The sequence below is a fragment of the Eschrichtius robustus genome, chromosome 2 (genome assembly GCF_028021215.1).
Source record: "Eschrichtius robustus isolate mEscRob2 chromosome 2, mEscRob2.pri, whole genome shotgun sequence".
In the NCBI taxonomy this organism is placed as follows: domain Eukaryota; kingdom Metazoa; phylum Chordata; class Mammalia; order Artiodactyla; family Eschrichtiidae; genus Eschrichtius; species Eschrichtius robustus.
This window is the reverse complement of record NC_090825.1, coordinates 176,891,658-176,906,980: the sequence shown is the minus strand read 5'-3', so window position 1 is coordinate 176,906,980 and position 15,323 is coordinate 176,891,658. Positions and strand designations below refer to the sequence as shown.

General features: G+C 46.3%; 1 long non-coding RNA gene across 1 annotated transcript in view; it reads left to right on the top strand.

Moving 5' to 3' along the window:
- LOC137760202 (uncharacterized) overlaps window positions 1-13,933 on the top strand; it is a 29,350-nt gene extending 15,417 nt beyond the window's left edge. The window contains exons 2-5 of the long non-coding RNA XR_011073252.1: window positions 757-953; window positions 5,201-5,265; window positions 9,297-9,387; window positions 13,122-13,933. This is a non-coding gene — a long non-coding RNA (uncharacterized lncRNA). The remainder of the gene's footprint in view (window positions 1-756; window positions 954-5,200; window positions 5,266-9,296; window positions 9,388-13,121) is intronic.
- Window positions 13,934-15,323: the final 1,390 nt, after the last annotated feature.

The window sequence follows — 15,323 nt, the reverse complement described above, 5'->3', positions numbered from 1 at the left end:
GAGACCGGAGAGGAAGTTGGTGATGGTGATGGGGAGAGGATGACTTGGGGGGGGGAGTGTGGGTAGCAGAAATAGGCGGAAGAGCCTTTGGGAATGGACAAACTGTCCTGCTCATCAGGGGTAGCAGTCATTGTCCTGATTGCAAAGAGAGACTTAGGACCTAAGACAGAAGAGGCTGTGCAGTGGCAGCCAGGAGGGGGGCCCGAGGGAGCACTCTGTCCAGAGTTCTTTCAGTTCTGGGAACGTTCACCCCCTCTCTTCCCTTTGTTCTCCCACGTGGCCAAATTTCCATGTCCATATGGAGTCTCACCTGTTTGCACCACTGCATAGTTGCCTTGCATGGTCCTGATAAAGTTCATTCTACTCTCTGACACTTCAGTGCAGTATTTTGGCCACTTTGAACTCTGTTGCTTTTATCATCCTTTTATATCCACGCTTAGTATCTGCTGTAGACTGAATGTGTCCCCCCAAGTTCATGCTGACTCCTACTCCTTCCCTTCCGTGGGACGGTGTTGGGAGATGGGGCCTTTGGGAGGTCATTAGTCATGAGGGTGGGGCCCCATGATGCGATTAGTGCCCAGTCTGTGGATTCTGTTATGGCAGCCTGAGCAGGCACTGGATTATTATGAAATTTACTGAACTCACCTGTGCCAAGTTCCCAGCCCATCTGGTGTGTCATCATTGCTGAGGGGTGGCGTCTTTTATTATTAATAAGACTGTGCCCTATCTGAAACTTGGGGTGGTTTTCATGTTAAGCCTCTTCCCCTGGGATGGGGACCAGTTCGGGGCTGGTGTTAGTGACTGATGGCTCAGACAGGACCCAGAAACCACCATTCCCTGAGAGGCCACAGGGCCATGAAGGGGAACATTCTGGCATTGCTGCTGCTGAGCCCAGCAACAGTGGTACGGATGTTCTCACCAGATGGCAGCTGCTGACTGGCACCCCGAGTGAGGTGAGTCCCTGGTCTTGGTGTGGGCACCTTCCCTCGGTGGGGATGCTGCATGGTCCTGCCAGAGGCTGGCCAGATGGAGGCCCAGGCACCCAGCTGGCTGATGTCTGAGTTGGGGAGGGCATTTTCTGAGGGTGCAACTCCAGAACCCCACTCGAAAGTTCATTTGCCCCCTTAAACAACCGATCTCTCTGAGCTGGTCTCCTCCCGTGCACGCCGGGGATATTGTCACCCCTTCCATGGGCTGTGTGGGTGGGCCCTGGGTGTGATGAGGCCACAGGTCTCTGGGGGTAGGAGTGTGGTGGTCTGGAGGACTTGGGGATGTGTGGGGTCACCTGGCCTCTGTCTCCCCAACTCCCTCCAGCCCTGCCTGCTCAGGATCTTGTCCTCTGCATGAGGGCAACCCAGTAGAAGATGGGATGTTTGCTGGGCTTCTGATGAGTTGGTTGTAAGTGAATGAGTGGAAAATCCCTCCTCCTTCAGAAGGACTTTCCATTTTCTTTTTTTTAAGATTTTTTTCATGTGGACCACTTTTGAAGTCTTCATTGAATTTGTTACACTGTTGCTTCTGTTTTTATGTTTTGGTTTTTTGGCCGCGAGGCATGTGGGATCTTAGCTCCCCGACCAGGTATCGAACCCACACCCCCTGCACTGGAAGGCACAGACTTAACCACTGGACCGCCAGGGAAGTCCCAGGACTTTCCATTTTCTCAAGGGTGGACGCCTCTCCTCCCCGGGCTGGAGTCGGCAGCCAGCCAAGGCCGGGCTCCGGTTTCCCTCAAGTCCCTGGGCCTCTTAGGGGCTGGAGGGGCTGCCCTGACACACGGGGTCTCTCTCACACCTCTTTTTAGCCGACTAGTTGCTGCATGCCCTGAAGTCCTGTGGGGACACAGAAGGAGCTGTGAGGCACCAACGTCCCAAGAACTCGCGGTCCCCGTGGGGGAATGTTGACTTGTTCCCTGGGTGGTCCCTCCGTGCCCTCAGTGGGCCTGGGCCTGTGTGGACCCGGGACAGGTCCGGGTGAGGTGGGATGAGCTGGTCTGACAGCAGAGAGCCACGTTCAGCCTCCAGACCTGCATCAGAGAGATTCTGGAACCTCCAGCTGGTAGGCGATCACCGTCAGGCGCCCACAGTGCCGGCCAGGTTGGAGGGCGAGCTCAGAACAACGCTGCGTGTGCTGGTTCCCCTCCTCAGCCAGCCCCGTAGGCGTGTGGGGTGGCGTAGGACTCAGGAGTGTTTGAGGATGTGGCCGTGGACTTCACCCTGAGGGGTGGGTGTTGCCGAATCCTTCCCAAAGGAATGTCCACGGAGAAATGATGCTGGAGACCGGGCCTTGCTTGGTAACACCGTCCACTCCTCCACGTTCCCTGGGCCAGGGCTCCCCGGCACTGCTGACATGGGGGCCGTCCTGGGCGCTGCGGGGTTTGGAGTGGCATCCCTGGCCCCGCCCCCTCGATGCCGGGAGCCCCCCCAGTGGTAACAATCCCAGAGGTCGCCTGACATGTCCCCGTGTCCAGGGGCAAGCTCACCTGGGTGAGAACAGGCAGGTTCACACCTTAAGGCAAGGTGTGTTTATTTGGCTTCTGCTCTTGCTGGAGTCTTCCCCAGATTCGGGAGCCGTGGCAACAGCACCGGGACCTGTCCTCAGTGAAGAGCCCTCCCTAGGCGGCCACGTGTCCCCAGCAGTGACTCGACCTCCTGTTTTCTGATCCCCTTGGCGTGCAGGGTGAGGGCGGCTGGGGGATTTGGTCCCGTGAAAACCATCACTTGTGTCCAGAGAAGTTTGGGTCCCCATTGGCAGGTCTAGAGTCACATTTGCCAATCCTCGGAGCCCTGGAGACGGCAGTATCAGCTCCAGTCTGCGGGAAGGATTTGTAGTTCGGGGCTGCGTCCTCCTACACCATCCATCCCGCATCTTCCTGTGCGATCAGGAAGCCCCACAGACCTCCCAGGATCTCCCAGTGGGACCAAGAAGAGTCAGGGACTCTGGATGGAAAAATTCTCCAGGGCACCTGGAGGAAAAACTAAATTAAAAAAATTAAATTAAAAAAAAAAAAAGTATTTGCCATTTCTACCCTTTGTTGCCAACATCAGCAGACCCCTCGGAGGTCAACACCAGCCCTGTTCTCTACCCAGTGGTGGATGCTGCTTCCCCACATTTCCCTTCACATTTTGGGGCCCATGTTTTAAGATATCTCTATGGGGTTTGCCTGGTTTTACTCACCTTTGTCCAGCCGTTTCTTTCTTTCTTTCTAACATTTTAAAGTTGAGATATAATTCACATATGATAAAAGTCACCATTTTAAACTGTCCAATTCACTTGTTTATAGTATATTCACAGGGTTGTGCAGCCATCACCGCTGTTCTATTTCCAGAACATTCTCATCACCCCCAAAATAAGACCCCCTGCCCATTAGTAGTCAGTCCCCACCCTACTTCCCCAGCCCCTGACAACCACAGATGCACTCTGTAGATTTGCCTGTTCCGGATGGTTTTTTTTTTTTTTTTAATTTTTTAAAATTATTTTTATTTTATTTTATTATTATTATTTTTGGTTGCATTGGGTCTTCGTTGCTGCACATGGGCTTTCCCTAGTTGTGGCGAGCAGGGGCTACTCTTCGTTGCAGTGTGCGGGCTGCTCATTGCAGTGGCTTCTCTTGTTGTGGCGCACAGGCACGCAGGCTTCAGTAGTTGCGGCACGCAGCCTCAGTAGTTGCGGCGTGTGGGCTCAGTAGTTGTGGCACATGGGCTTAGTTGCTCCGCGGCATGTGGGATCTTCCCAGACCAGGGCTCAAACCCGTGTCCCCTGCGTTGGCAGGCAGAATCTTAACCACTGAGCCACCAGGGAAGTCCCTGTATGAGTCTTCTTTTTTTGTTTTTTAAAATGAAAGCTTCTTTATTTATTTATTTATTTTTGGCTGTGTTGGGTCTTCGTTTCTGCGCGAGGGCCTTCTCTAGTTGCGGCGAGCGGGGGCCCCTCTTCATCGCGGTGCGCGGGCCCCTCACTGTCGCGGCCTCTCCTGTTGCCGAGCACAAGCTCCAGACGCGCAGGCCCAGTAGTTGTGGCTCACGGGCCTAGTTGCTCCGCGGTATTTGGGATCTTCCCAGACCAGGGCTCGAACCCGGGCCCCCTGCCTTGGGAGCGTGGAGTCTTACCCACTGGACCACCAGGGAAGTCCCTCTATTCTGTTTTAGTCTGGGCTGATTGAAATCATTCCTTTGCTATGCACCTTAACCATCTAGCGCCAGTATTCTGCTTTTCTCCATCCTGAATCGCCCCAGGGTGCACCGCTGAGGGCGGCTGCAGGGGCTGCTGGTTGGCCAGCCCCAGCATCCTTTGTTTACTGGTGGGGCAGGCACCATTCTTAGTCCAGGACAGGCACTGTCAGGGCTGCCTGAACACCTGCGTTTTGAGCACAGATGGGGTACAAGATGACTTCCATATAAGGGAGCGAGTTGAGCATAACATGAATTTCACATTTGTTTGGGTGCAGTTTTCTCTGAGGGAAACACTAGGTGAGCTTAAGAAACTATACACAGGGACTTCCCTGGTAGCGCAGTGGTTGAGACTTTGCCTGCCAATGCAGGGGACACGGGTTCGAGACCTGGTCCGGGAAGATCCCCCATGACGTGGAGCAGCTAAGCCCGTGCACCACAACTACAGAAGCCCGCGCGCCACAACTACTGAAGCCCACGTGTCTAGAGCCCGTGCTCCGCAACAAGAGAAGCCACCGCAATGAGAAGCCCGCGCACCACAAGGAAGAGTAGCCCACCGCTCTCTGCAACTAGAGAAAGCCCGCGCGCAGCAATGAAGACCCAACGCGGCCAAAAATAAAATTAATTAATTAATTATTTTAAAAAAAGAAAAGAAACTGCACACACTTGGTTGAACAGAGCCTGGTAATAACACATAGACACACACACACCACAGGAAAGGCTTTTCGGGGTAATTCCAGGAATAGTTTCTGAAATTTCAAAGGAGGCAGAATTACACCCAACCCTGCTTAGTAATAAATAATATATGATACAAGTTATGAAGAATTACCACAAAATTCAGGGTGGTGGTGACAGCTGGGGGCTGGGGGAGTAGCAGTCAGAGTGGGGCACCCTCAAAAGACCAGGAGCTGCCTCAGTCTGTTCATAAGTGTGGGTGCCCAGTCTACGGTGCCCGTTTATTATTTATTCCTTAAGCTTGGCGACGGAAGAAAAATGCACAATCTAAATGTTGAGAATTATGTTTTATTTGGCAGATGTTCTGAGGACTCAAGCCCAGAAGACAGCTTCTCAGATCGCTCTGAGGGACCGCTCCAAAGAGGTAAGGGAGGAACCAGGATATAGAGAAGTTTTGCAACAAAACCCAGGTAGTTGGAATGGCAAAAAGATTACTGTTAATTAAAGAAAACCAGGGAGTTCCCTGGTGGCCTAGTGGTTAGGATTTGGACCTTTCACTGCAGAGGCATGGGTTCGATTCCTGGTCCGGGAAGCATCCCGCATGCCACTTGGTGTGGCCAACATACAAAAACATAAATTAAAAGGAAAAAAAAAAAAAAAAAGAAATCCAGACATCTCAAGTTAACGAATTTAGCACTTTTCTGGGTATGTGAAGATGCAAGAGTCTGGGCTCATTGAAATCATTCCTTTGCTGTGCACCTTGACTGTCTAGGACCAGTATCTTGTTCTTTCTCATCCTGAGACCCCCCGCCACCGCCCCCAGGGTGCACCGTTTTGGGGGGTGGCTGCAGTGACCGAGGGCATGGCAGGCAGCAGCCCCTTTGTCTCCATCCTGAGTTCCCTCCTGGCTCACTGTCGGGGCTGGGGGGCGGCGGGGTAGGGCTGGTAGTGGCTGATGGCTTTATGGCCACAGCACCCTTTGTTTGCTGATATGGCAGGCAACATTTTTCATTCACAATCTGAACACGATTTTTTTAACTTAAAATGATTAAACATAGCGTACAACATTTAGTGCATTCTTTTCTGAGTGCCACATATTGTACTTCTCCATAATATTTCAAAAGCGATTTTAAGCATGAAACAATATCCAGTTTTCCAATATTTTCTTCACCATATTAGGTCACCACCTCCCAGTTTTGATTCCAATCTTGGTTTGGAAGAGCTTCTAAAATCTTTCATTCCGGTCCCTTGAAACTTAGCCATGGTTTTTTTTTTTTTTAACAGATATAAGGGCAAATCAAACTGAGAACAAGAGCCCTAACTCTCCCTGTTGAAAATAAGGAAAGAGATTTATCCCTCCTCCTTTTTGTAGAGCATTTTCTTTAGAGAACGTGTGGTGGGATAAATTCTTTCTCTGTCCTTTGAAATGTAAATAAACCTTTTTAAAAACTAAATAAGGCTCTTGCCAGCTTTACCACCCGGGAGCCTTTCGGGAGGACCTGAGAGCCTTCTCCCTGAAATGCAGTTGTCAGGGGAGCCCGTGCCCCTCTGTGCAAAACTCCCTCCTGTCCTAAAGGTAAAAGTGGGTTTGCCTTTGAATAAAATAAGTTAACTTACACAGACGGTCACCCAATTACCAGGAGGAGTGAATTTGAACTAAGCGTGACTGATGCTCTCGGGGTCTCTCACCTGAGGACTGGTTATGGCTTATCTTGAGAACAGGTATTCATGAGTTGCATCCATTTGGCTCCAAAAGGGGACGAAATATTTTTCTGTTTTTGCAACCTCTTAGCGGATTGCCTGCTATGTGCCTCACATTTTGGCTTAGTGCTGTCAAGAATAAAAGTTTTCTTTTTTTTTTTTTTAATTTTTATTGGAGTATAGTTGATTCACAATGCTGTGTTAGTTTCTGCTGTACAGCAAATAAGTTATACATATACATATATCCACTCTTTTTTAGAATTTTTTTCCATATAGGTCATTACAGAATATTGAGCAGAGTTCCCTGTGCTATACAGTAGGTCCTTATTAGTTATCACTTTTTTTTTATAAATTTATTTATTGATTGATTGATTTTTGGGTGTGCTGGGTCTTCGTTTCTGTGCGAGGGCTTTCTCTAGTTGCGGCAAGCGGGGGCCACTCTTCATCGCGGTGCGCGGGCCTCTCACTATCGCAGCCTCTCTTGCTGCGGAGCACAGGCTCCAGATACGCAGGCTCAGTAGTTGTGGCTCACGGGCCCAGCCGCTCCGCGGCATGTGGGATCCTCCCAGACCAGGGCTCGAACCCGTGTCCCCTGCATTGGCAGGCAGATTCTCAACCACTGCACCACCAGGGAAGCCCTAGTTATCTATTTTATATATAGTAGTGTGTATATGTCAATCCCAATCTCCCAATTTATCCCTCCCCCCTTTCTCCCCCTGGTAACCATAAGTTTGTTTTCTACACCTATGACTCTATATCTGTTTTCTTTCTTTTCTGTGTTTTCGAGAGGTTTTCTGGGTTGGCAGGAGGTCTTGTTTTCAACTCTTTGTGAATTAAAAATGCTACCTGCTGGGACTTCCCTGGTGGTCCAGTGGTTAGGACTCGGTGCTTTCACTGCTGGGGGGCCCGGGTTCAATCCCTGTTCGGGGAACTAAGATCCCAAAGCCCCGTGGGGCAGCCAAAAATAAAAATAAAAATATAAAAAATAAAAATGCTGCCTGCCCTATCAGTAAACAAAGGATGTTGCAGCCATCACGTGACAGCCACCCCCAAAGGTGAGCCCCGAGGGAACTCAAGGTGGAGACAGGATGTCCCCCATCAAGCTGTCAGCCTCTGCAGCCACCCCCCCCACCTCCAATGATGCACCCTGAGGAGACTCAGGATGAGAAAGCCCAGGATACTGGCCCCACATAGCTGAGATGTATACTGGAATTTAAAAAGCCACTAGCCTTAACTCTGTCTCTCCCTCTTTTATCTGAAATGCCTGATCCCGAGGCTATCTCTCTCTCTCTCTCTCTCTCTCTTCCTCCCATCAACCTCACCTCCTGCTGCTTCCCCTTTCCCAGCAAAGGAAGAGAAAATCAGAAGCAATCATAGCTCCCTTTATGGAGAAACCTGTTACAGGGAGAGGTGAACTGTCCTTGGTGCTCAGGTGCACACCCTTGGACCAGAGCAGAACTTAGAGCTTTAGCTAAGGAATTTCCCAAAGCTAGTCAAGATCCATCGGGATTTGCTCAGGAGTTTGAGTTAACCATCCGAACCTATGAGCCCAGCTTTGCAGATCTATATCAATTAATATAGCTGTTAGTTTCTGAAAGTGAAGCACAGGAGTGGATAGAGATAGCAGGCTGAAAGACGATTAGAGAATTTCCATCTACGTAGCCCGCAGACTGGAGCTGAATGCAGGCATTTGTCTGGTAAATTACTCAGACTTATCCCAGGGCTTTTCCCCAAAGCCTTAGACTGGTCAAAGATTCAGCAATGTAGACAAAGACCAGAGGAATCAATCCCGGATTACTTTGAGGGCTTCGAGAAAACTTCGAAACAATATTCAGGCGTGACACCTGACTCATTCTCTAACCACCAAAATGATCCTCTACTTAACTCTGCCTTTTTAGAAGCCATAGATGGTGAATTGGCTACTCTATTTTATTATTATTATTATTTTTTTATTTTTATTGAAGTAGAGTTGTTAATTTCTGCTGTACAGCAAAGTGATTTGGTTATAAGTATATATATACTCTTCTTCATATTCTCTTCCATTATGGTTTATCACAGGATATTGAATATAGTTCCCTGTGCTAGACAGTAGGACCTTGTTTATGCATCCTATATATAATAGTTTGCATCTGCTAACCCCAAACTCCTACTCCTTCCCACCTCCACCCCCTTCCCTTGGCAACCACAGGTCTGTTCTCTTTGTCTGTGAGTCGGTGTCTGTTTCGTAGATAAGCTCATTTGTGTTGTATTTTACTTTATTTTATTTTTTTATTTTTGGCTGCACTGCGAGGCTTGTGGGATCTTAGTTCCCTGACCAGGGATTGAACCCGGGCCCTCGGCAGTGAGATCATGGAATCCTAACCACTGAAGCGCCAGGGAATTCCCTGTGTCGTATTTTAGATTCCACATATAAGTGATATCATATGGTATTTGTCTTTCTCTTTCTGGCTTACTTCACTTAGTATGATAATCTCTAGGGCCATCCATGTTGCTGCAAATGGCATTATTTCATTCTTTTTTATGGCTGAGTAATATTCCATTGTATGTATATACCACATCTTCTTTATCTAGTCATCTGTCGATAGACATTTAGGTTGTTTCCATGCCTTGGCTATTGTAAATAGTGCTGCTATGAACATAGGGGTGCGTGTATCTTTTTGAATTATAGTTTTGTCTAGATATATGCCCACGAGTGGGATTGCTGGCTTATATGGTAACTCTATTTTTATTAACTGACAATCTTTTATCTCCTAGGATTGACCTTCAAGAAAGCCCAATGGATAATTCTGATTTTATATTACTCATTGATGGTTCATATCTACAAGGACCTCATGGAAGATACCAGGTTGGCTATGCCATTGTTTCTCCAGTGTCTATCTTTGGAAGTGGTCCCTTATATCTCTTCCGCTCAGCAGGCTGAATTAATAGCACTAATAAGAGCCTGTTGGTTGGCAAAAGGAAAATTTGTTAATATTTACACAGCTAGTATGCTTTTGGAATGGCATATGATTTTGGTACGCTTTGGAAACAAGAGGACTTTTTTTTTTTGGGCCTCGCTGCCTGTGGGATCTTAGTTCCCCAACCAGGGATCGAACCTGCATCCCCTGTATTGGAAGTACAGAGTCTTAACCACTGGACAGCCAGGGAAGTTCAAAGAGGACTTTTTAACATCCTCAGGACAGTGTATCAAAAATGGGAAGCAGACACAAATGAACCTATCTACAAAACAGAAACAAACTCACAGACATAGAGGATAGACTTGTGGATGCCAAGGCAGAGGGGGTGGTGGAGGAGGGATGGGTTGGGAGTTTGGGGTTAGCAGATGCAAACTATTATATATAGAATGGATAGACAACAAGGCCCTACTGTATAGCACAGGGAACGATATTCAATATCCTGTGATAAACCATATTGGAAAAGAATATATGTATAAAAAAGAATGTGTATATATATATATGCATAACTGAATCACTTTGCTGGACAGTAGAAAGTAATACAACATTGAAAATCAACTATACTTAAATTTTAAAAAATGGGAAATAAGTAGTGGAGTTACTAGATGCAACTCGTTTTTTTTTTTTTTTAATTTATTTATTCTGGCTGCATTGCATCTTTGTTGCAGCCCACGGGCTTTCTCTAGTTGTGGCGAGCAGGGGCTACTCTTCGTCGCGGTGGGCAGGCTTCTCATTACGGTGGCTTCTCTTGTTGCGGAGCACGGGCTCTAGGTGCACGGGCTTCAGTAGTTGTGGCACGTGGGCTCAGTAGTTGTGGCTTGTGGGCTCTAGAGCACAAGCTCAGTAGTTGTGGCTCACCGGCTTAGTTGCTCCGCGGCATGTGGGATCTTCCCGGACCAGGGCTCGAACCTGTGTCGCCTGCATTGGCAGGCGGATTCTTAACCACTGCACCACGAGGGAAGTCCCTAGATGCAATTCTGCTACCAAGGGCACTTGCCATTGTTAAGGCATCAGGTCATTCTAAGGCTGACACTGCAAAAGCAAAAGGAAATACTCTAGTGGATAACGCTCCCAAGCAGAAGCTTTACAAACCAACAAGGACCAACCAACCACTGCCTTTCCCTTTCAGCCTCCCAGTAACCTTACTGACATATTGTTCAAGTTTCAGAGAATGGTACCAGACAAAGAAAAAGACACCTGGACACAGAATGCAGGAAGATTCAGCTCCAACACAGAGCTGTGGATAGGCCCAAAAGGGAAGCCTGTCCTTCTGTTTGGAGCTCAATATCCTATTTTACAATATACTCATGAGTTAACCCGTTGGAACCCAGATAAGATGGTGTTATGGGGTAAACAATATTTTTGGAAGCCTTCTTTTACTATAGCTCTGAAGGTCTATTCAGGATACAGTCCTTTTCCCAAATATAACCCATGGAAGCCAATCCATTGTTCTCAAGGCCATATTCCATTACCTGTGGGTCCTTTGGAAGTGTGCCAGATTGGTTTTATACAGATGCCTCCTTCCCATGGTTATCAATATGTTCTTTTTATGATTTGTACGTTTTCACACTGGGCTGAGGCATTCCCATGTAGATGTGCCACAGCACAATCAGTAGGGAAATTGATTTTAATATTTATTTATTTATTATTTTTATTTATTTATTTTGGCTGCGCCGGATCTTAGTTGCAGCATGCAGGATCTTCAGTTGTGGCACACGGGATCTTTGGTTGAGGCACGCGGGATCTTTAGTTGCAGCATGTGAACTCTTAGTTGTGGCATGCGTGCAGGATCTAGTTCCCCGAACAGGGATCAAACCCGGGCCCCCTGCATTGGGAGAGTGGGGTCTTACCCACTGGACCACCAGGGAAGTCCCAGGAAACTGATTTTAGAAAGAGTGATTCCCATCTGTGGAATCCCCTCAGAACTACATCACGATAGAGGAACTCATTTTATTGGACAAATTGTTAAAGAAATTTGTAAGATTTGGCTGATTATGCAAGAGTTCCATTGTGCCAATCAACCCCAGTCTTCTGGGTTTGTAGAAAGACACACGGAACAATTAAAACTCAATTGGCTAGGGGGCCTGGGTTTGATCCCTGGTGGGGAGCTAGATCCTGCACGCATGCCCCAACTAAAGAAATCTGCATACCGCAACTAAGAGTCCGCATGCTGCAGCTAAGAAGCCCACGTGCTGCAACTAAGACCTGGTGGAGCCTAAATAAATAAATAAATAAATATTTTTTAAAACCCTCAATTGGCTAAAATTATGAATGCTTATTCCTCACCCTGGCCTAAGGCCCTTTCATTGGTTCTCCTCAACCTCAGATCCACCCCTTTTGGCAAACATCATTTGTCTCCCTTTGAGATTATCATGGGGAGACCAATGAGATTGGATGAAGGATTATATGAACCTAGATTACTGAAGGGAGATATATTACATTATTGCAAAGGCTTAATGGAATTATCAACAGGACATTCTTTTTTTTTTATTGAAGTATAGTAGATTTATAATGTTGTGTTAGTTTCAGGTATACAGGAAAGTGATTCAGATTCTTTTCCCTTAGAGGTTATTATAAAATATTGAGTATATTTCCCTGTGCTATACAGTAGGTCCTTGTTGGTTATCTATTTTAAATATAGTAGTCTGTATATGTTAATCCCAAACTCCTAATTTATCCCTCCTGTACCCCATTTCCCCTTTGGTAACCATAAGTTTTGTTTTATATGTCTGTGGGTCTGTTTCTGTTTTGTATATAAGTTCATTTGTATCTTTTTTGTTTTTTAGATCCGCATATAAATGATATCATATGATATTTCTCTGTCTTACTTCACTTAGTACGATAATCTGTAGGTCCATTTGTGTTGCTGCAAATGGTATTATTTCATTCTTTTTTATGGCTGAATAATATTTTATTATATTATACATACATACCACATCTTCTTTATCCATTCATCTGTTGATGGACATTTAGGTTGCTTCCATGTCTTGGCTATTGTGAATAGTGCTGCTGTGAACATTGGGGCGCATGTATTTTTTCGAATTACGGTTTTCTCCAGATATGTACGGAGGAGTGGGGTTGCAGGATCATATGGTAGCTCTATTTTTAGTTTTTTAAGGAATCTTCATACTTTAACAGGACATTTTAAGCTTGTATCTGAAGCTTATCACAGTAATTGATCCTCAGATGAAGATCAGATGCCCCATGACTTACAAACAGGAGATTATGTATAATGGAAAAGCCATCATTTAAAAGCCTCCCTCCAACCTTAGATGGGAGGGCCCTTATCAGGTTCTTTTAACTAACTCAAGTGCATTAAAACTGAAAGGAATTGGGACTTCCCTGGTGGCCCAATGGGTAAGACTCCGTGATCCCAATGCAGGGGGCCCGGGTTTGATCCCTGGTCGGGGAACTAGATCCTGTATGCATGCCACAACCAAGAGTCCACATACTGCAACTAAAGAAGTCCGCATGCTGCAACTAAAAGATCCCGTGTGCTGCAATGAAGATCCCGTGTGCCGCAACTAAGACCCGGTGCAGCCTAAATAAATAAATAAATAAATATTAAAAATAAAACCGCACTGAAAGGAATTGACTCTTGGATTTACATTTCCCACCTAAAAAGGGCCCTTGCACTGGACTGGTCTACACAGAGAACTGCTGACCTCAAACTCACCTTAAAGTGATACTCTAATGATGCTCTAAAAAGAAAGAAACACCAATGCCAGGACCCGAAGAAGGCAACATCAGAAGTAGACAGCTATCCCAAGAGGCTGGACCTGACCCATAAGATTATTTATAATGTTTTCTTCTTGATTTCTTGGGCTTTTGCCCACAAATCAAATGTTTTTCCATCGTGGGCTTGATCCTATGTGAATTTTAGAAATCAATCCAATTGTTGGGTTTGTGGTCAATTACCTGCATCCAGTACTTCTCTTTTACCTTGGTGGGTTTCTCCTCTCCAAGGCTCTTATTGGATGGGCCTTAAAAATTTTATTTTAAAAGAAAGACGCTATAGTTCTGTCCGGGTCACTACTGATATTACCAGATTGGACTTGGGCAATCCAACATATTTATTCTGACCCTGGCCATAAATATGAGTTTTCCCTTAAGGTTACTCAAGCTCAATCAGAACAATGAGCTAAATTTCAATTAAAAAATGTCACCTCTTGGGACTTCCCTGGTGGCGCATGGTTAAGAATCCACCTGCCAATGCAGGGAATGGACACGAGTTCAATCCCTGGCCCAGGAAGATCCCACATGCCGTATAGCAACTAAGCCCAAGCGCCACAACTACTGAGCCTGCACTCTAGAGTCCGTGAGCCACAAGTACTGAGCCCCTGTGCTGCAACTACTGAAGCCCGCGCGCCCAGAGCCCGTGCTCCGCAACAAGAGAAGCCATAGCGATGAGAAGCCGGCACACCGCAACGAAGAGTAGCCCCCGCTCGCCGCAACTAGAGAAAGCCCACGCGCAGCAACGAAGACCTAACACAGCCAAAAATAAATAAATAAATAAAATAAAATAAAAAAAAGTCACCTCTTGATTACTAGGAGGGATCTTCCCTCAGTTATGGGATGGATTTATTTGGCTAACACCAGGCGATGGTCGTCTAAGTTTAAAGGCCCCCACCATGTGTTGTGAACAATTAAATCATACTAAAGATAATCAGCCTAACAACACTAGGAAATTAGGCTGGGTACCTTATAAAAAATGCCAATATGTCATTTCATTTCCCTTCAAGATAGTGACTGGGGAATTCCCTGTTGGTCCAGTGGTTAGGACTCTCTGCTTTCACTGCTGAGTGTGCGGGTTCGATCCCTGGTCGGGGAACTAAGATCGCACAAGCCGTTTGCTGTGGCCAAAAAAAAAAAAAACATAGTGATTGGTATGGAACATTTTGGGTCAGGTGACCAGGAATATAATGGGTCGCACCTAATGAGACTTGATGGCTTTGTGGGTTCAACCTATGGCCCTGACTTCTACCAGGATGGATAGGAAGATGTACTTTAGGATTCCCTTAGACGCAACCCCAGCAAATTTACCATCAATATGAGCCCGATGGACCAAAAGATCTGTGTTTCACTGGTAGGATCACTTAGCAGCTATTTTGTGCCTTCAGTAGGATTGGAAGATGTAATTTCCCACAGTGAAGCCTTAACAGAATTCACCATAAGGCCTTAAATGATAGTAACCAGGCTATTAGCCTACTGAATTCTGAGGTCTCTATGATGAGGAAAGCTGTGTTACAAAATCATATGGTCCTTGATATCCTTACAGCATCTCAAGGAGGCACCTGTGCCATAATTCAAACTGAATCCTGTGTTTTCATACCAGATGAATACTCCAATATAATACATTTAATAAGCTACCTGAATAATCAGATTGCTGCCTTAGATGACCTACTTCCTAGCCTTGGTGATCTTTCGGGAAGCTGGTTTTGTTCTGGAAGCTCATGGCTTAAATCCCTACTTGTGACTTCATTAATGTTACTAGGTATATTACTTACATCCTGTCTATTTTATAAGATTGTTGTCTCTTACATTACCCAGTATGTAACCAGGCCTCCAACAAAATTGATGATGGCTAAACATCTTGAGGAAATAGATCTCGTTTATAACTCTAGACAGAACAATTGTAATAGTGTAATTCTAGGTATGGGAAAAAGCAACAGGGGAAAACATTTCCTGGATCATAGTAAACTAGTAAGACAGGTGATCCAGAGAATTTTAAATTATCAGCAGGGCCCCATCTGGAACTTTCCTGGTGGCGCAATGGTTAAGAATCTGCCTGCCAATGCAGGGGACACAGGTTTGATCCCTGGGCCGG